This window comes from Calypte anna, chromosome 1 (assembly GCF_003957555.1).
Source record: "Calypte anna isolate BGI_N300 chromosome 1, bCalAnn1_v1.p, whole genome shotgun sequence".
Taxonomy (NCBI): Eukaryota; Metazoa; Chordata; class Aves; order Apodiformes; family Trochilidae; genus Calypte; species Calypte anna.
This window is the reverse complement of record NC_044244.1, coordinates 18,707,619-18,729,737: the sequence shown is the minus strand read 5'-3', so window position 1 is coordinate 18,729,737 and position 22,119 is coordinate 18,707,619.

The following is a 22,119-nucleotide window of genomic DNA, read 5'->3' as shown; positions in this document are numbered from 1 at the left end:
TTTTCCTATGTGAGAAGGAGCACATTTAATGTACTGAAGAAGTCAAGGCAGAAGAAGCCAATATTGTGCTAATCATCCTGTCAGAGCCAGCAGTTTCAGAGTTAGAAGCCAGGGCAGAATGGGAGACTTGTATTCATACACTAATCTGTCTGCCTGAATAAGAAAACTGTCTCTTAAGAAACAGACGTAATTTTCTGCTAGTGAAATTTTACCATGTTGATGAAGATGCTTAAATATCCATTTAAATAAAGATGGAAATTCATCTCCTCTTCTTGAAACCATATGACTCTTGAATAAAAGAGGAACATTTCCTCCTTTGTCCCCTGGGAGTAATATCTAGGCCAAGTCTCTCTTGGCACTGCAGAGGCTCCTCAGCATGAGCATCAATTCCTTTCAGTTTCCACTGTGCAACCTTTTCGACTGGATGAGTCACTGCATACGTACATGCACCCAGGCTGAGAATAGTCCTCTTCACACAGACTTAAGAGAGGGCTACCTCTCTTCTTCTAACCTTGTGCCATATGTCACACACCCTGCAGGTATGCCAGATTTACTGTTCTGATAGAGTGATTCATGTTGCAAGAGAATTGGGAGTCACGAGATAGATACAGAAGAGTAGGTTTGTATATGAACTGTGGATCTGGTAGTTGCAAGAAGTTCTGTATTTAAAACACCTATGCAGTGAATCCTACAGCTTCCCAGAAAATGCAAGCCCAACTGCACATCTGCAGAATGGCTGCCTGACACACAGCACATTCCTTCCAGTCTTGTGCCAGATGGTGGAATATGAGTACAGCAGAAAACCCCAAGGAAAATTGTTTCTGGAAACAAGTCATTCTTGCCACTAGGACAAAACTTCTGCATTATTAGCTAAGGTTGGAACAGGGAAAGATTGAATTGTTCTAGATGAAAGGTTACTTAGAAGTTAGGAAACACCACACCTGCCCCCTGTCCTTGTGACTCTATCCTGAATTGTCTGGTTAACATTGCACAGACATTAATGGGGGATGCATTGTGCTTACTTCCAGGTATAAGCCTTTCTAGCCTGAATTCACAAGATAAAAACTACCACTTGGTCACCATCTGTATCACCTAACTGTTTTTGAGCAATTTGGCTAATTTCACTTCTGTTTGATTTTGAGGAACCGTGGTAATGGATCTAGAGATCCTCTACATTTTTAGAAATGTTCCAGGTGGTGAGGCTTAGGAAAAGGCTTCATCATAAGCAAATCTGTAAGTGAAAAAGGGTGGCTTTATGCAAACTCAAAGAACACAGCTAAGCAGAGGTCAAATCCCAAGAAAAGGAAAAATTTTTTATTCTAGTAATAATGACATTATTCTGTTGAATGAAGCATTGGACTGACCAGCTACTAACATGACAGTGTCCAGGGTAGGTATAGCAGGAGCCCAAAAATGTAATTGAGCAAATAACCAGATCATGTGATGGGAGGTGTTGTTTGATGTACTTGAATGCAACAGATCATATCAATTCACCACACTATGTAACACATTTTTAATACAGAAAGAAGAGTCAAATACTACATCCCTACTACAGGCAAACTCCTGTTTACTTCGACAACTGGAACAGAGAAGACTTAGCTCTTGTGTGGTCTAATGCTATTTAAATAGAATGCTGTGACACTTCCTCATAAGCCATAAGATAATTTGAACACAAAGATAAAAATAATGAGCAGCTTCTCTACAGAGGCTTAAGAAAGGTTTTTGTTAAAAAAAAAAAAAAAAAAAAAAAAAAAAAAAAAAAAAAAGAAAAAGAAAACTGAGGAAGTGATTGCAAACACTAATGCAGTAAAGAATGGTTCATGCTTACTTTAAGGACAATTAAAACTTACCTCACCTCACCTCTATGCTTGATCCTTCTCATACTAACTGCAATAGCTGCCAGAGTAGGGAATGAATGCAACATAGGGGAAAATCTGCAGTTATGATGCATTTTTGTTTTACACAGGTCACATAAAGGTGCCAAGAAGTAGTAGGTAGTTACTTTCATCGAGTTTTGGCAAAAGGTTTTCTGTTTAGTTCAGGATCCCAAAGCAGCAGAGCTATTGAGGGGCAGCAGATCCCAGTGCTGCCTGCTAATTAGAAGCCCTACAAATGTAGGTCACAAAAACAAAAGCAAAGCTTTTCCGGGAGAAGACAAATGTGTGATTTGTGAATGAAAAGCCAGGAAGTTTTAAAAGTGAAACAGAAGTAAATTCAATCAGGCCCTTCTTACAAAAGAAAGCAGTGAATACTCCAGGCTTTTTGCACTTGAAGGGTACAGAAGGTTTTGTTAACCCATTGTTCTTCCATACCAGATAAAACTCCAGTCAGTTAGCATTAGAAATATCTTTTACAGTCCTTATCAGAATGAGGAATTTGTTTTGGAAATGCAAAATCATAACAGGGCCAACAATTATATAGAAGAAACATGGAAAAGGAGGTGTTATACTCTGCTCTTCCTTTAGCTGTCCTTAAACTAGACTTTGGCAAACACAGCTGTAGTCTTGCTCCCTCACTCAATACCAGGCACACTTCAAACCTGTCATTGCTTTACTATTTACATTCTTTGAATTTGCTTTAATTGTGGAATAAGGTTTTAGGTTAATTAGCATTTTCACATGTAATGGTCCTTCACTCAGGGAAAAGTGAGGGTTTGTCCTTAATCAAATTATAATGTATTAACTATGTGACTTCTGAAGATGGAATTGTTCTTTAGAAAGACTGACACACTGGTTGATTACACAGCCTTATAGATAATAAAAGGTTCTAGAAAATATTTTACTGTAGTATGGTTCCAATCCACACATGTATAACTGCCTTGCTGAATAACTGCCTATTATTAAAAATATAACTATTTTTCCCTTTTTGGAGGCCAATATAATAGTTCCTTCTCTTACTTATGTAGCCTAATTTACCAGGAAAATGAATCTGAGCCTCAAATCTAAAGAAAGGCAGTCATTGCTGCCCTTCAGATGCAAGTTTACATGTATATATATTTTTCAGCCATGCCTTCCTTCCTAACAAATAATTTGTAATATTTAGTAGACACATTTTTAACCACGATGAACAACATGGGTAACTAGTAAGTCCACCTGTTCTGGTTCTTTCTTTTATCTGAACAGGTTTTTAAGAAAATATATATTCAGTATAACTTTTTTGACCTTTCCAAGCTTAAGAAATTCTTGAGTTTTGTCATCTTAGCAAAGAGGCAGAGCATAGAATTCTAAAAACATAATTACTTTCATCACTCTTTACTACAAATTTGGAAATTTGTAGTAAAACAATTATGGCAAATTGCCCTTCTGAATTCCTGAATTCCTTTTCCTCATCTATTTGGTAGCAAAGTATATTTTTAAAGTTATAATAATGAAATGCCATTAATAGGGAAGTCACAGAGACTGTAAAAACCCTCCTCCACAAAGTAGTTTCCTCAATAGCTTAAAATATTTGCAGTCAAAATATCATCTACCTTATCAGTATATAAAATTAAACACTTGGTGACTAGATCTCTAAGTACTTAAAAATCCCACTGTTTAACCTTTTATTTCTCTTCAGACAGTGATTTAACATCCAAATTATTTCAAAGTCTTTTTTTCGAGCCAAATATTTATGGGTTGCAACACAAGACAACTGTTTTTCATTCCCTGCTACACCACAGATTCTAATTTTGGGAAAGATTCCAAATCCCACAAATTAGTACTTAAATTCTGCCTAAGTCCAAACTTGTGACCTTCAAAACCCACTGATTAACTGCTGCCAACCCTGGAAGCAAATGCTCAGACTGAGTGATTATCTCCCAAGACGTAACTCATAACCATGGAATTGGTCTCTGTATAAAGTGCAATAGAAAATATGTGGGGTTTCAAGAGCTGATTGAAAGGACAACCTTTACCTCAGTGGCTCAGAGATTAGAGCTCTCATCTTAGAAAAAAAGTACTTCAGTACAATATTCCTAATAAAATGGTGGGCCTCTAGTCCATTACCACTATCATATGGCCTGAGAAATTCCTCTGAATCATAGGGAGGAACATGCATATGTGTCATTAATTATTAATTTAGAGCATATTTCCTCTTTCACCCACAAAATTTGCCTTTATAAAGAGCCTGCATGGTGGTGACAGGATATACACAGTACTTTCTTTCAAATTATACATGTAGTCTTGCCTTAAGGTCTCATTCTGATCCGTAATATAAAGGTAAATAGTTCGAGACCCTTAATTTTTTTCACTTGTGAAATCCCAAACAGTCCCACTGGCAGACACAGCAGACATGACTAATTTCTTCCAAAGAAAGCACATGTTTACCATGTGCAGGTCAGGAACAACAATAGCAAAAGGAACTGGTCATGTAAATAAAAAAAAAAATTTAGGAAAAAAAATGAAGGATGAAATTAGGCTAAGACTAATATTTCAGAGGTGTTTACTGTATTACAAACATATATATACATATATTTTCTCTAATCCCAAACCCACAGATGCAAAGATTTGGAAGGTGTAAAGAAATGAGTTTTTTCCTGAAATTAAAATTCACTATTTTAAGAAATTTATTTTCCACACATTGTTTAACAGTGAATAATGCAATATGACTGTAGATCCATTTATATCACAAACTGTAAAGAACATTTTGCCTCTGACTTTAAAATTTTGATAGTGGGAACAAACATATTTTCAGCTCTAAGAAAAAAAGGCAAATTTACAACCCTAAATCATGTGAATGCTATGTAAGTAGAGACCTAATGTTATAAAGCTAATACAAAAGATGTTTTCATTTCCAGAGAAAAAAATCTCAGGAAAGAAAAAAAAAGAAGAAGAAGAAGGAAAAAAAAATCCCTTTTTAATATAGTGCAAACCAACAGAGCATTAAGGAGAAAGAATAAATCTGGCTTGTAGTATTGGAGTGTTGGAGCATTTCAGTTGTGTAATGTATTTTGAAAAAAAGTAACAGGTTTCAAATAAGGAATTAGTTACCTAAATCAGTTTGAAGGATTAAAGTACAGTGGTAGCATCTTTCAAGTTTTTCTCTGGAAATTTTCACCATTTGTTCTGAGTGAAAGCATTTCTCCTGAGAAGTCTGATATTATTTTTCCTCTCTCTCCTTCAGATTTTCATTTTTTTTTCTCAGTCCAGAGCAAGGAAAATGTTATCCATTTTCCCTCTCAGATGCTCACACATCTCTCCTATCATTTGCTTTGATCTGTTACCAGCCTCTTCAGTCATTGCTTAACCACAGAGCTAATATTTCTTTTGAACTCTAAGTTGAAAATAAACAGGTGTACAGATTGGACTTTGGTGAATCCTTTGCTTTGTTAGGGATTAATTTTGGATCTCCTGGTAATCTAACTAGGTTTTTTCTTTTCCTTCTTTGATTTCAATCAGAATGTGATCTCTTAGGAGCGAAGTCCTTAAAAATGCAAGCTTGTAACTGATTTAAGCCTGAATAAATGATGAAAAGACATTTGTACTTTATTAATGTATTTCACAGTTTCTAAGTTTCATTTCTATGTAAAGGGTATATTTTAACTTGTGTAATACAATTCCTCATGTTAGCATAAAAGGTAAAAGCATGTTAGGTGAAAGATACCTCTTGACATCTCTTAAATATCCTCACAGACCTTAAACCTTGAGCACCCTTCCCAAAGCTTTCCTAGTTTGTCTCTTGTAGGCCTTCAAGAGGCTGAGACAAGAGTATATATATGTTTTAGGACTGAGGTATTTGAGTCTTTGACAACAAAGACTCTTCTTTCACAACATAAGACAAATGAGCATTTTATCTGTCATTGGCTTTGATTTGTCATCTCCCATCTACATGGGAGAAGACTGCCACAAAAAGATAGCTTATTTTCAATTTTATTTGATTCTTCTTCCTCACTGACCAATGCAGTGCTTTGGCAGTTCATTTCTGTCACAGGCACACAAGAGTTTGTTACTTATATGCATTTATTTGTTTCCTGTCTCATTCACTTGTCCCTTGGTTTCTAGTGAAGGAAGTATCTTTTTCAAAGAAGTTATGAGTGCATAAATTACACATGAACTAATTAAAGGAATTTAAAACCATGTGCTAAATAATCCCCCATCTACTATGTTATTCAAACGTGGCATGCTGCTCCAAACCTTGACATTTTTTTCTGCATCACAAGGATACACCGTTTTCAATTTTTCCTTCTGATGTCCTTATTTAAATGTTATCTAGGTAGAGATCATGAGATCTCCAGAAAACACAAGTTTAAACTGAATGAAAACTCACTTTAAACAATTACTAGGACTTGCTTATGCAAACAGGTGTAAAAATGTAAGGTGAATTTAAAAAAAAAAAAAAAACCTCAAAAGAAAACTTAACATCAAACCTAGAATAGTTGTAGTTGTTTTTGACTTCAATGTTAAAACTAAGGTAGAAAATAGTTGTCTCAGATACATATGCAAAACATCTCCAGCATTAACTTGTAGTCTTAGATAGTAGCCTTTCTACTACAACTGAAATTTTGTAAAAATGCTGTTCAAGTAACTCAAACTTTTCATCAATTTTCAAACTTGTAAAGTGATGATCCCATTAAACTCGGTAAGGATACCTTTCCTAGTGTCAGCTGAAGATTATAGTGCCAAAATATCTTTACTGTGCTGTGCATATTGACAGCTTCTCAAGAAGAAGGGATTAGAAAGCTTAAAGGATCATTCTTTTGCAGTTGACCTAACCTTGCTCACACTATCGATTATAATTATTTCTTTTTTTTTTTTTTTTCCCACACAGTTGAGTAAATATATTTCACTTAAAGGTGATATTCATATAGAAGTCATTATTGTGAGGGAACCTCTTGGCACAAGCTATTTAAAGACATCCTTTTTTATTATACTAGAAGCCTAAATGGAAGCTCTTTGGTGAATCTATTTCATTTGGTTTATCGCTTTCTTTGCTTACCAGCGTTCAGGGGAGAATTTTTGATAAAATTTCTCCACACAGTACCAGGATTTAGAATGGTTCTATTACCTGTTAATATTTACAGGTACATCCTCACGTAACTCTAAGTCCATTCCTCAAAGTACTGCTTTTGCAAAATTGGAATAAGCTTAATATGCTTACACACAACCCACACTAACTGGGGTGTTTGTCAAGATGTTTGTCAGTGATTTATCCACTTATGAGCATACCTTGCACATGTTTTTGTCCTCATTGCTCTTTCACACATGGATTATTGTGGTCTAAATCTGTAGAGTATTTAATGGGACATCTTCATATTATAATAAAATGCATCTCTCCTTTCTTTACCCTATAGTTAGAATAATTTAATGTAATTTTCTTACATTTGCATACTTGGGGTCTTGAAGGGTTGTAGGGAAGGAGACTTGGGTTCCTGTCCCCTGTGTAATCCTGTATCAAACAACTACCATTAATCTGGCACCTCAGGGCTTTCCACTCCTGTGTTACCTTCTCAAGTACAACAAAAGATTCTGCTGAACATGTTTACCCCAAGAATTTTCTTCAAAGTCAGAATAACTTTTTGGTTTCTACACTCTGAAATACTTGTATGTTGAATGTTAGCCCACAGGCCAGTCCCCCAGGATCATCACCTGTTATGTCAGATATTTAATAAATCCTACTCCTAATAAATAAATAAATATTTGTGAATTTACATGAACTTTAACCATGACTAGATGTCTACATGTCTAAACAATGGCACTACTTTCTGCAGATAAAAAATTCTTACCATCAGCAGTTTTCCTCTCCAAATTTTCCCTCGGGGCCCAAATTGATAAATCATTTAGAAATGTGGGCCTGTGATCTTTCGGTTTCATTTTCTGGGTATGTGCCTTTGATAGCACAGAATAATTACATTGTCATTTCATACTCTGTGTATATCCTAGACTTTACAACTTTGTGAAGCACAAAAGGCACAAATAAATGTCTAAATTTGTCAAAGTCTGAAAAATTATTACATCCTTTTGGGGAAAATGTGTTGATTCCTACTCATTCATAAGTCACCATATTTACAACAGACATTTCAGTGATAAAAAAAAAGATTAATCTGCTAACAGGCACCAGCCATTAAAAAATCAGGCAGGGCAGCTTAGGTGGCAAACTGTCTTTTAGCACCTTAAACCATAACCAAGCATCTCATCTCAGAAAGGGACTAAAATTCAAGTCCATCTGGTTTAGAGATTCTCTCTGACAACTCATGTCCATTATCTACAACCCATTTGGCTGTTCCCTCTCACAAAGTTCTCTAACACAATGAAAGTGTACGTAGGGAATTTACATGCAGCCATTCAAGTCCAAAATTTCCTCTGCTCTTACCCCAGAGACTCTGAATAAGGCAGCTGCAAAAGTCTTACCTGAATCTTTGGGCTGCTCTCTAGTTCAAACCCATTTTTTAGCTATAAAGTTTTCAACTGCCTATGAAGCTTTTCCCACTCTACTCTTAAGTCTGCTTTTACAGGAGTTTCTTGGCTTCAGTCTTTTGCACTGGTATTTGGTAATGGATTCCTTATTTACATGTGCTAGAGTAGCTGGTACTTTTTCAACAACTTCTGAGCTGCTCTAGTCTCATCACTTCTGGTTTCAAGGTCAGTAGAGGCTCCTCTTGAGTTGTTATCAAGTAGGAATTAAGTAGATAAACTTGCACTAAAAAACAAGCTTGTTATACATACACGCAGCTGTTTTCTTGGTGTATGAGATCTGTGTTTTTAAACCCTGCTAAAAGTGATGGGGATTGTCAGTACAGCAGTCACTATTCTCAGTCATCTCATGTAAGATGAGAGTGTTACAATCCTGATTGAAGAACGACTCAACTACTGAAAAATTACTGACAGGCAGAGCCTGTGTGTTTGGGCCAGACCTTCCACTGCCCTGGGCCAACATTATGATGATATGAGTGAGGACAGAGGTTTCTTTACTGACATTTTACTAATATAAGGCAGTAAGAAAAATAGGAGCATAAATAAAAGGGCTGTGCAAATCTTAATACTCTCATGGACACAGGAGAAGTGAGAGCAAGCTAGATTCCCCATAGACAAGCATAGGAAAAAACTAAATAAGTAGTGAAACCAGTCAACCTGACTACTGAATTTGTACATTAATATTAGCAAAGAATATAGACGACTCAGCTGTTCAAAATAAGTCATGCAGTAAATCTGTCTAGACTATAACAGTATTTGGACCTCATACATTTTTTCCTATATAGGAAGAAAGGTATAGCACTACAATATGGGGTAATGTGATAATTGTCATATGAATGAATCAAAAATACATTCAGGCAGCCAGAACATGGAAATTACAAGTTGCTCTCCCTAATTCTGATGCAGTCCATGGGGTTGTAGATAGACTACCTCCCCTTCATCACAGTGATGATGGCATAATCTCAAAGGAATATAAATCAGAACCATTTCTGCTAAAATTTCTGGCCCTATTTTATTAGGTCGGATAATCACAAAGCACCTTATAACTTTTGTTTATTTGTAACTAACAAAGCTACAAACTAAATAAAGAAATACAGAAAAGAATGGAGATGTTTTCAAGCATCTCAGTAGTGATAACAGTAATTACTGGAAATTTTATCAATGTAAGTTTGGTTTTTTTCATATGTTTCATAAAATAGAAGCAATACTTTAAAAAATATCTATAAATAGATGTACATCCAGCTGAAGTAATTAGAAAATCAGAACTCAGACTGTATACTTAAGTGCTAAATGTAAATCTGGAAATTAAAGAGTCACTTCTGAACACCTTCATCCACTTCTTGACAGACAGGTTTTTCTAAGCTTAAGTAGCCTGAATATATAGGAAAATTCAATGTGAAACTCAAGGTGCCACAGTTATCGTGACAGTTTCTCACATAAGCTGTCACACTGGTAAATTCCATCTTGTAAAATTATTATTACCTCCTGCTATACCAAATGCTTTAAAATGCCATTGAGGTCAGTGAACTAAAGGCAGGAAGTATATCAGGAGGTTTCCAGCATGTTAAGGATGTAAAAACTTGTAATATATATTTGTCATTATTAGCCTTTCTTTTTTGAAGCTCACATGGTTTCAATGTAGTATCATTTCTCTCCTATCTCTTCTCTTAGATTTGCTTTCAGAGGATAAAAATACATCTTTAGAATAATTACAGACTTTTCATATTCACTTGTAGAGAAATAACTAAGGTGGGACTGTATGTTAAATTTGGCATTAGTTCTAGACCTGACTAATTACTCTTACTGCAAGAACCTTGCTCACAGGGATGACAGTGAATGATTCACTCAGTTCTGTTTTGTTGATCCAGCTGTAGGACTGAATTAGACAACAGACTTCTAGAAAGACAGAAAAATATAATTTTACAGCAGACAGAATGTGACATGCCTTATATCCACCAAGATGACTCACATTCTTGCAGTGAGAAGTAACCCTTGTCTTAGCCAGTTCACAAATAGCAATAATTAAGCATGAAACAGGCTGGAATGACTATACCAAAAAACATCCCAAGTGAAACCTAAATACTTCCAAAAATACTTGTGAATTTTTAATATATTCATGAATGTTTTGGCTCCTTCAATCTGCATGTTGTCACGATGGTACTTGCTTGTCACAGAATGTTGCTAAAATAAAAGCAGAAATTTAATTTCAAAGTAATATTTGCAAGGTTTTGAATACATTTGACTTCAAATTTCCATGTCAGTTTGGGGTCCAGAAATGACTAAGAAAACTGCTTATTCTATTAATGGGTTTTTTTTTCAGTTTTATTCTATTCTGCACCTGTATTTCTGTCTTCCCCAAGTTCTTATTATATTGAATAAATTAGAAATGTCTAAACTTGCCCATCATTAATCTTGAGAACATCCATCAGAGCAAAAAAATGGTTAAACAATAGTAAATATCAATACATGTGAGCACTCTCTGCCTGTTACTGAAATATATACCACGCTGGTTATTTCTGTGATCACTAAACAGTTCAGAGATCAGGTCATGATCAACTCACAGAGATAAGACTTGGGGGGAGAAGGGGGAAGAAAACAGTGATTTTTTTGCTGAGAGATAAACATGAGGAAACTGCTATCTATTCATAGCTGCAGGCAGATGGTTTCATAGGGCTTTCATAGGGCTCTTGGGCTTTCATGCCCAAGAGCAGAAAAAGCAGCTTTCTTTGTCAGGGAAGATATATACTGTGAATTATTCACTGAGCTCAAGTAATAAGTGGGGTCAGGGTAGAACAAAATATAATATTGATTTTTCCTTACCAAAATGCAAGTAGTTGAACAGTTAGTGCAGGTATTCATTTGTGCTGTAACACCAAGCCCAGGGACCAGCTGCTTGCCCTTTGGATTGGGTTTCATTCTCACTCTCCAAGTACCCAATATGAGGTGTACAGTTCTCAGACTGCTGACACTACAGTCCCAACTAAGCCTTGGAGGTGCTTAAAATCAATTTGTTCCTCTCTTTCAGTGCACACAGTTCCTCAGGACTGGCATATCACTTACTCAGAGATGTGTTCGCTAAGGGGATAAAGCATCTACACTCCAGTGCAAGCCAATAAAAGGCACGTGGCAGCTAAATCTACCCTAACTCCTTAGAGGAGCCTGATCCATTAGACATGCTCAAGCCATGCACTGACTTCCACACAATAGCCTAACAGAACAGACTAACATTTACAATATAGGAAACTAATGCTTTGGGCTCTTTTTGACCCATGATAGTATGGAATCCACAGATCCTATTTTTAAGAAAGTGTTCTTACTGCAAGGCTGTGGAATAACATAAGAGGAGGGGTAACCATACCCCTGAAGCTACTGAGGGGATGAGGCTGGGCAGAATGGAAAGTGAGACTCACAGCACTGGAATGAGACTGAGTGATGGGGATAGAGTCCAGGAAAGTCAAAATGTCTTCATTTTTGGTAAAGTATGCTTGGCTTCCAGGAAAGTTAAAATGCCTTCATTTTTGGTAAAGTACAGTTAGACAAAGTGGGTAAGTGGTGAAGTGGTAAAGAGGGTTAGACAAAAAGACTCTAGGTACCTTAAGATGAGAAGTCATCACTTTCTGAAAAATTTACGCATTCTGACTCCTTGAGAACTTGTAAATATCCTGGTGTCTGTTGCTGCTGCTCTCCCTGGCCTTCATTTTGACTCTGATCCCTTACATGATTTTGATATTTTCCCTACTGACCAATTATGCTGTTACCTATCGTAGACAGTTGCCATTGTAATAATTTAAGGTTCATAGTCTAGTTCTTTATCAAACCATCTGTTTCTCACAGGGGCAAAGTAAAAGACAGTTTTGCCCCCCAGAAGCTCAGAACAAATAAAAGATAAAGTGGAGAGCCCAGATCAGTGACTTGCCTTGCGCTCAGCAGGAATGACCACAGGAGAATAACAAGACTGTGATTTGGTATCATAATTCATATATTCCTTTCTCTGCTTCCTTTGTTATGCAGTTTGTATAAATATATGTATTTGCAAACTTCAGAATCAGTTCTGAGTGTATCTGCATCTGCAGTCATGGCAGACCTGTTTAAAATTGGTTTGGGTTTGGGTTTTTTTGTTTTGGTTTGGTGGTTTCTTTGGTTTGGTTTGGGTATTTTTGCATTAGCTTTGCTAAAAAATTTATATGGTGTATTATCTATTGTATCATAAGCTCAACAAAGTACTCACAACACAGAATGACTGAGGAGGGGGAGCTATATGAAGATTTTATGCTACACTTGTATTATATTTCTACATTGACTAAAATTCTGGACTTCAAAGTATCTTTTCTGAGATGGTGATTAGTTAGTGCAGCAACAGCTGCCAGGATTTAAATGCTATAAATTGAATTTTGGACATTGAAATTGCATTCCTGACCACATCCCAGCAGCCCAAAGAATGAAATGCTGGACTTGGGACATAATTAATTTCCAGCATATTTTAGAAGAAAAATCTATTCATGGCTAATGGAAGTCTGTCCTTTCTGCTCTGTATGGTACATCAAAATACCATCTATTGTCATTTAAGATATACCAAACTGTACTGAGCCAGACATTTGGAGCTTATACAAGCAGGCTACTGTTTGACCTAGTTTTATTACAAGCCTGAAACCGCCTGTTACCCACTTAATGATGAGTAAGATGAAAAATTGAATCCCATCTACCTTGCAGGACTTGAAAAACCATCCAGACACCTCTGAGCCAAGGAAAGCAGCTCAAATTAATATGCCAGACTGTGAACTCCAGTGGCTGAGGGAGGAGCTGGCATACTCGTTTCTTCTGGCCCTTCCACAGGTGCCAGGAATCACTGAGTCCCAGCTGTGTGGCAGATGTCTGGGTGAGGTTGCACCTGAGCTCACCGCAGTTAAATTCACCCAAGCCTTCCTGCCAGGGTTGACAGCTTTTCAGTCACCTAGTCACCTTTCAAAAGCAAAATAGCAGCAGGAGCAATGGGTCTGTCATGCCCAGGTTAACAAGCTCTGCTTTCTCAGCAATGCCTATTGACTTGGGCTTAATATTTCACTCACCGTGACTGCTGGTTTCCAGTCTCAATTACTACAGATATGCATATCTATACTTTTAACTATGAAATGGTAGAATTAACTACATAAGATCAAGCTTTCTTCTTTTCACCAACACGAAGAAGAAAAAATCCCAGCAATTCAGACTCTCCTTAACTACCAGTGTGTGATGGAAATGTGCTTAAGGTTAAAGACTTGTTTAAATCACTGGACAAATCAAGGTCTAGCACTGATGACAACAGATGGCTTATCACTAGTATAATTGAGAGTAGAATTTATCCTGGGATGTCAAATAAGTATAACAGTGAATTAAACAGTGCAACCAATTTAAAAGAAAAATGCTCATTAGTGTGAGTAGATAACCATCACAGCAGAAAAATGCCAGCACTTACTGCAATACATCAGCTATTCCCATTAACATAGTAACTAACCATTTCTGGATAATGGGATGCATGGTTAAAGAGAATACTGCAAAATGATAGTTCCCAACCACAGGACTCAGTCACAGTTCTCCTCTGTCTTTATCACCCTAGCTCTGTTGATGTTTTATTGAATACTTTTCACAGACAATAACAAATTTGAGGAAGAACTGTAAAGCTGTTTTGCATGTAATAATGCATGCATATACGAGTTATACTGAACCTATATAAAAGTAAGTCAAATATTGGCAAAACCAAAAGATATACTTCAGAGATATTCTCCAAAAGAAGTAATCTCTAACACTGCCCATTTTTTGAGTAGAGAGATTCCAGACCGACTGAAAATCCCAGTCAAAGCACATAGTTTTGCAGTAGACTCATCTGGATAGTTTCTTAGCCAAAACAATTTCAACAAAAAGGCTGGTTCCAGACATACCGTATTAAATAACTTCTGAATTGGCAAAGAGTGATGCATACATTCCATCTGAGAGTCTGCTACGGGTCCGGTCAGTTGAGGTAATGTAAGTTCAGTTTCACAGCTGGAAACTATAACAGAGTTTTCAGCAAGTAATTGTCAAAACAGTCCTTTCAGGGCTGAAGTATATATGAAGATCTGACTAGATAAGGAAAAAGAAGAGTAATGCACTATTCTGGACTCTTTAAAGTTTTAGAAACAAAACACCAGAAAATTGGGATGAATGGTTACAGTAAAAGCAGAAATAAATGCAACTGCTTAATTTTACTGGCAGACAGAAGTATATGGTCATCATCATACGAGATCCTTTTTTTTTTCCTCAATTATGTCATAGCTCACTGTAATTTGACTTGCTCTGTGGGAGTTATAGTCAAGATTTAAATCAGTCTGCAAACTATAAACATAGGATAACTCCTCATTTTCCTTGTCCAAAATATTTTTTAACTTCTCCTGGCCTTTCCCCTCACAACTGAAGCACATTTCTCCTTAGCTGTAGCTGAGAGAGCCACTTGGGAAGGCAGAGAGGAGGTGGATAGAGCAGTGGAAAGAGAGTTTCTTCCCTGCAGCAGGGTGGGGAGGTGTGGGCAAAGAAGGAGCAGAGGAGTGGCCATGATCCCACAGAACCTGTGTGGGCAGCAGGAGGGAAAGGGCTGAAAGGTGGGGATCTGAGCACCCTCTTCCTCTCCCATCAGGATCCTTTTCTTCACATTAGTATTTGCAAATCCTCTAGAACTCTCTCACCTTCTCATTTTTATTTTTTAAATCTTAATCCATCCTGTGCTCTGCTACATTCAGGTTAGCCATGAAACTGGTCTTAATTGTAGTGTCACACAAAACTTCTGAAACAAAGGAGGAAACGTCCAAGTCAGTGAGTTCCACTTCATATCTGTGAAAGATTACATTAATGTCTCCTACTACATGTTTCTTTTCCTAACACAGTTCAGAGCCAATTTAGTTTTTACTCAACAGTCTTCTGCATAGCAGTTTCCTTGGATATCTGAAGAACTGGAAGGCCTGAGAAAATTACAATGCAATGTTCAATATGCAAATATACGATATTTACCCTGGCAGCCAAAGAGGGCAAACTGTGTCCTGGGGTGCATCAAACACAGTATAACCAGTTGGTCAAAAGAGGTGGTCATCACACTGTATTCAACATTGGCATGGCCTCACTTTGATTACTCTGTGCAGTTCTGAGCCCTACAATCAGAGGAGGATTTGAAGGTCCTTGAATGTGTCCAGGGGAGAGCAACAAAGCTAATGAAAGTGTTGAAAGAAATGTCCAATAAGAAGTGACTAAGGACTTCAGGCTTGTTTAGTTTGGAGAAAAGGAGGCTGAGGGGCAATCTCATTGCTCTTTACAGCTTCCTGAGGAGGGGAAGGGGAAAAGGAGGAACTTAAGCCTTCTTCTTGATATACAGTGATAGAACATGTGGAAATGGTTCAGAACTGCACCAGAAGACATTTAAACTGGACATCAGGAAGCATTTATTTACTAAGGAGCCGATCAAACTATGAAACAGTGAGGAGGTGAGTGCCCCAAATCTGTTAGCATTTAAGGAGGTGTTTGGGCAATGCCCTCAATATTATGCTTTTAACTTTTGGTCTGAAATGGTCAGGCAGTTGGACTAAATGATCACTGCAGATGCCTTACTACTGAAAAATATTCTATTCTATTCTATTCTATTCTATTCTATTCTATTCTATTCTATTCTATTCTATTCCATTCCATTCCATTCCATTCCATTCCATTCCAATCATTCTCATCTACACTGCATATTTTATCTATAAAATCAACAGTACAACATCAGTCAAAGAGCAGCATTGCAACAGTATGCAATCTCACACATTAATCAACTTATGCTGTGTATCTAGTTATACATATCGATATGCATGCAAAGTGCTTTTTTTGAGGGTTAAATGCATAGTTGGCAGTTACCTGCATCTATGGCAGGTTTGAGACAGGACAGAACCAGTTTTCTTTCTAGTAGTTTTATTTTTCACGTAAGTCTCTTCTAAGTAGCTGTGCTTACTGAAATTAACAGCATGTTTTTCAGTCAATGTCTGCTTCTAGGACTGATAATGCTCAATGTTTATAATTACTTCTGGAAAAAAGTATGCAGAACCAAGGCCATTGTTTTATTCTGAAAAATATCTTACAGTTTTGGAAACAAAAGGGAGTAAAGGGGTTATACCTGCAACCCTCCTGTGGGGAGATGTGAACCAGAGAGGTAACAAAAACTGACCAAACAAATTATACTATCCCATACATTTTAAATGCAGTATAAATCTGAGGGATCAAGAGGGTCAAGCTCTCTTCATCCATGGTTGGTGTCCTGAGAGGACTGTCTGTTCATCTGCCTTTGATCCTGATCCGTGCATTCCTGAATCCAGTGTTCCTGCATCTAGCACTTGTCTACTGCTGCCTCTGGGAGCCCAGCCTGGGACAGTTCCAGAGCTGCCTTGCAACCTCGGTGGTGATGTGAACATTACTGGGGGGTAAGTGTGATAGTGGCTTTGTATATATTTGTATATATTTAATGATTTTTCTCGTCATCATTACTGTTTCAGTAAAGCTGTGTAGTTTAGTTTCTAGCCCATAAGTCTCTCTCCTTTATGGTCTATCCTTTCCCTATAGGGGATAGGAGATGTGTTAATATATAGCATCTGGCATTCATTTAATTGCTGGCCCAGAGTTAAACTGTAACAATCCATCGTGGAGGGGACATTACATCTTTCTTCCAGCTCACCCAGAAAGAGCTTTAGGTGAACTACTGAGTTTCCTCATGCTTTTCTTTTGAGATATAGGTATATATATACAAAGAGAGAGAGTAAATTTCAGACAACCTAATAATACCAAGAATCTTTGCATCTCTGATAGTAAAATTTAACCTGGTTCTACTGATGTTCATAACTGAATCCAGAGAGGGAAAACCAAAGGAACAGATTACCTACTTGCCATAAGGTTTTTCCATAAGGTTTGAAGTGTGTGAACAAAGAATGAAGGAAGAGCAAGAGGAAGAGTGCTGGTGCACAGATTGTCATAGCTTTTTTTTATTCCAAGGAAATCTCAAGGGAGTGAATGCAGCACACTTATTTAAGTTCATATAATTTGACTAGCATAGCTTGCGTGGCATAGCTAGCATGCCCACTCATGTGAAAACAGGTCCCTGTGCCTCCAGAAAGGGAACAGAGGTTAATTCAGTTCACATCTTTCCTACTGTGACCCCACTTCCAAGGTCAGTAGGTCACCGCTTCAACATTAATTTAATTTTGACAAACAATCAAAATCAACTCTTCTTTTTACAGAGCTTCATATAAAAAGGTGACTGGGCATAATATTGACAAAGCCTGTAGTACTCTTTAAAAGGCAGATCAGAAAAAGACAGAGCTGTAAGGTACAAGAAATGACTGCTGGTTCTTCAGCAGCTTGTGCTTTGTTTAAGGTCCAAATCTGAGTACCAAATGTCTAGAGCTATTGATAACATTAATCATATTTAAGCTTCTACAAGTGTTAGTGCTTTTTTACTGCTCTTTGTGGATTTAGGACACTTTGGGCGTTTAGTAGCTTGTAAATCTTCCAAATGAAAAATGTAATGTGACTTGGTTTATGCATCTCATTTTGAGTCTGTTTCTATTGATATAAAGAAGAGTTTCATTATGTAATAAGTGTCATTCTAATGCTTGTCAGAAATAAAAGCTACATGATGGTAGATACTAGAAAAAATTTGGATGCTACAGTGTGGACAGAGCCCTTCAATGGGCTTCAAATGTGACAGAAAAAACCATAGAAATTTAACTGAAGTTCACACAACAAGAAAAGAACCCATAATGGCCCAAACTCATATAAATCATAACAGCTCCATCCTTTCCTGACTTTGCTGTGTTTTCTTCGTTAGATTGTAAACTTTTAATGACCTTTTGTCAACAACAAAATTTTGAGATCAACCTTGTCGGGGATTGCAAATGTAATAAACAAGTTGATTTTCTTTGCAGCCCTAGGTACAAGAGTTTTGCATTAAAAAGATGATAATTGAATAAATCTACAAGTAACTGTGGAAGCAAAGAAGAGTCAGAGACACTGGTGGATGGAGGTGTACCATTGGAATTTTTTCTCCCTGTGGAAATATGAATCCTTTGCTCTTTTCTGTGAAGCAGCCCAGCCATTCTGGAAAGCAACTCCATGGCTAGCATCCATCATAGTAATTACACCAGTTTCCTTGGCAGTAGCAGCTATGGACTCAACACTCTTTAAGATGTAGAATTTCTAGGATGGTGATCAAACTTGTTGGCTCCCACAAGGACAGTGAATGATTGCTCTTGAAAGAAAAGAATAGGATTTGCTAACCCAGTGTGTCAGAGATGTTTAGAACATGCCTGATGGGTGACCTACAGAAGCTAGGAGACATTTAAGTACTTCCCTAACCAGATCTGAACTGTGTGTCCAGAAAGAAGAAGAGCAGATGAACAAATTGGGACATGTCTGGGCAGAGGGAGAGAGGACTTGGAGCTCCACTGTGGATTGATTCCAGCTGCTTCTGTAGAAGCAACACAGGTTGCTCTCCAAGACTTCTGCTCCAGAATGCTGTTCTACTTACAGCCTTATCACAAAGTTGGTAACCTAAACCTCAATGAGAACCTGCAGTTTCTTTGATTTTATTGCAGTCAATAGACTGCAGTAAAACCAAATCTCAGAATCAGTTGAGTCGGAATAACTTAAAGCTCTACATGGTAGGGCATGTTAATGCTCAGAGATGCCTGAGTAATGGAGACATTGGATAAACACTTGCAGAATGCTTTACCATTTCTCATCCCATAAAGAGCACGTGTCTAGCATATGGAGTTTTCTGATTAGACTTATATCTTCCTATTGCCCTTGAAAACTGTTGCATTTAAGAGGGCTTTCTTCAGCTATCTTTGTGCTGAGCTAGATCAGTGTCCAAGCTTCTGCCACTCTATCAAACCAGATAATCTATTTCCAAAGTAACAGCTCATTTAGCATTAAAATTGGTACTTAAGGGTTGATATAAAATGTAAATTAAATGTATAATATGAGCAAATTAGGCTAGTCTCCTAATTCAATTTTTGTATTGGTCCCAAGGTTGATATTTTTAACCAAATCATAAATGCTCTTTCTCTTTTTAAAAGTATGGGTTTCAGTTTCATTTGTGGTATTGCTTTCAAAGCAGAGAAACATCACCTACAAAACAAATTCACATGAGAGTAATATGACTATCAATCACAGAGGCTTGGAAAGAGTTAGTAAGATTTCAAAGCTAGAGATAAAGATAAAAGAAATTAAATTAAGTAATGCTAGAATGAAGCAATCAAGATTAAATGTGTTCTCAGCTGCTGAGTTAACCGGTTCTGAGTTTTTATCGAACAAAAGGTTAAAGAAATGAACCCTTAACAGCAATTTATTTTGGTTTAATGTTTTTTAAGCTCAATCTCAGAGCTGCTGAACTTCTTCCGTCACTAAAAAATAAGTATAACACCTGGCATTATCATTTCTAGTTAAAGGCTCTCAAGAAGTTAATTTAATGCTCAAAATGATCATGTCCAAACAGGCTGTGTGGTTCAATTAGAAAACTTGGAGCTTTGAAAATTCTTTACAGTAAACAAATTCATGGGCTGATCATTCAAAAACTGCTCAGAATTTTTCATCTTTAATTGTATTCATTATTTCATTGAATTAAATTAGTCTCAACTGAATGAAACTAAAAATAATTACAATAATGCTTAAAATGTGAGGGAAGACCAAGAAATCTTATCTGCTAAATGCTATTCTGGGAGGAAAAAAAAACTAGTGGCTGATAAGTGAACATCCTCACAGAAATTAGAATGAATTCATACCAGGGTTGTCTTATAAGAATTTCCAATAGAAATTTGACAGCTCATGGCTCAGTTCTCTTAAAATATGAGTAATGTATTTTTCTGGGTAATCGTTAATTGTTTGTATTCCTTCACACACCAGCAACCCCCACAGCAGTGAAGTTCTTGCTAGTGTGTTTTTTCCCTGCACTGTGAAACCCGAGATGGAGGGTCAGAGAAGGTTACACTTGAGTGACGGATCTCCACATCCTGGATATCAGGCTTCATCTCCATGTTTGAGAGTTGCAGCAGGGTACCACTTCTTCTGCTGGCTCCACTTTTGATAACCTCTTCCAGCAGGTAACATATAACTTAGAGCTGTCTTCAGACCACAGCCTGTCTCCTGCTCCTCAACCCATTTGTATGGGGAGCTAGCTAATTCCCAAATTAGGGAACAAATTAGGACTGCCAGTGGCCTGGAAGAAAGTAAAACAGCAATGCACAAGTTAGGGCTTTCACAAGCCTGCTATTGAAGTCACATGGGGTGAATAACACCCAGCCAAGCACAGTTTCTCCTGGGGTTTTCTTTTACGGTGTCTGTCAAGAAAACCACACTAAATTACCTAAAACTTACAAAATTCAAATCAGGTGCTAAACTACAGTAAGCTGCAGTGTGGACATTCCTCCCAGGATTATGTGCTTTAACCTCATTTCAGGCTTTTATATAAAGTGTGATCACCTCAGAAAATGGAGAGGGGTTAGACAGAACAGGTGGAAGCATGTTTCTTTGCCAGTTGTGCTAGGCTGGGCAATCGCCATCCATCACTCCTCCTTTGCAGCCTCATCACCAGTCCCTACACTCTTGCAGAGGTGGAAGATCTCTAGATGTTTCCTCACCCTGATCATCCAGTGGGCCTTATCATAAGTGATAGTGCCTGGCCATTCATCTCTAGAACACAAGCCCGGATGTTGTCACATCCCAGCCTCTCCAACAGCAATATTTTGAGACAGTCTGAAAAATTGATAAGATTGAAGAAAAAGCTCCTCTGGAAGGTAGAAAAGAAATGGTCCATGTTTGACAACCATGGGTAGAGCAGATGGACTGGTGCAATTTCACAGTTTGTTTAAACCAGTCAGAGTGCCAGCTGCACTGACAAGTACCTGAAGTGTTCCTTCTGACACCTTCCAGCCACCTCAGACTAAGGTCTGAGTGGTAATCTTGATCAGGAGTTGATCTGGCTAAACACTAACTGCAAAGAGTCAGTGAGAAAGATTTATGTTTAACCCAGGTCATTTATTGAACCACATTTTCAAAAAAACCCTGCAAACTTTTGTACTCACAAAATGAGGGAGTAATGGAAGTGAGAATGAGTGAAGTATGAAGTAGCATGTGTTGCCTGTGCTGAAATAAATACAGGTCAAATAACAGACTTAGTGGCTTTTTCTTTTATACTTTCACAAAGGCACATCTCACACTGTGGAAAAATATTAAGGAATTCAAAGAAATTGGAAGGTCCGTCTTGTTCACAAAAAAAAAGACAGATTTCAAAGAAAATTGAGGATTTTGCATTCTTAGCTTTCCTATTTTATTTTCAAACTTGTCAGCACCACATTTTCAAGTGCCTAAATCACAGAATTTCCCTCTGAGCACCAAAAAACCTCTCCATTTGATGCCTGTGTACTAAGTGTGCTTGAGGAATGAGATCCCTGAGGACAGTGAGTGGTTGTTAACGTGATGCTTCAGTTTTCAGCATTTGCCAAGTCAAGAAGGAAAGGAATGAGCCAAGAATCCCAAACACATATTCTGCTGTAAGGATGATGTTGAGATTGCCCTCAGATTTCAAACATCTTGCAATTTTCTTTCTACAACTGATTTTATGCTTTCTGGGCTTATTTTCAATACAAATCAGTGACAGAGCCAATTTGCTTAGTATCTGCAAAAATGGGCTTCAGAGTCAACCATTGTA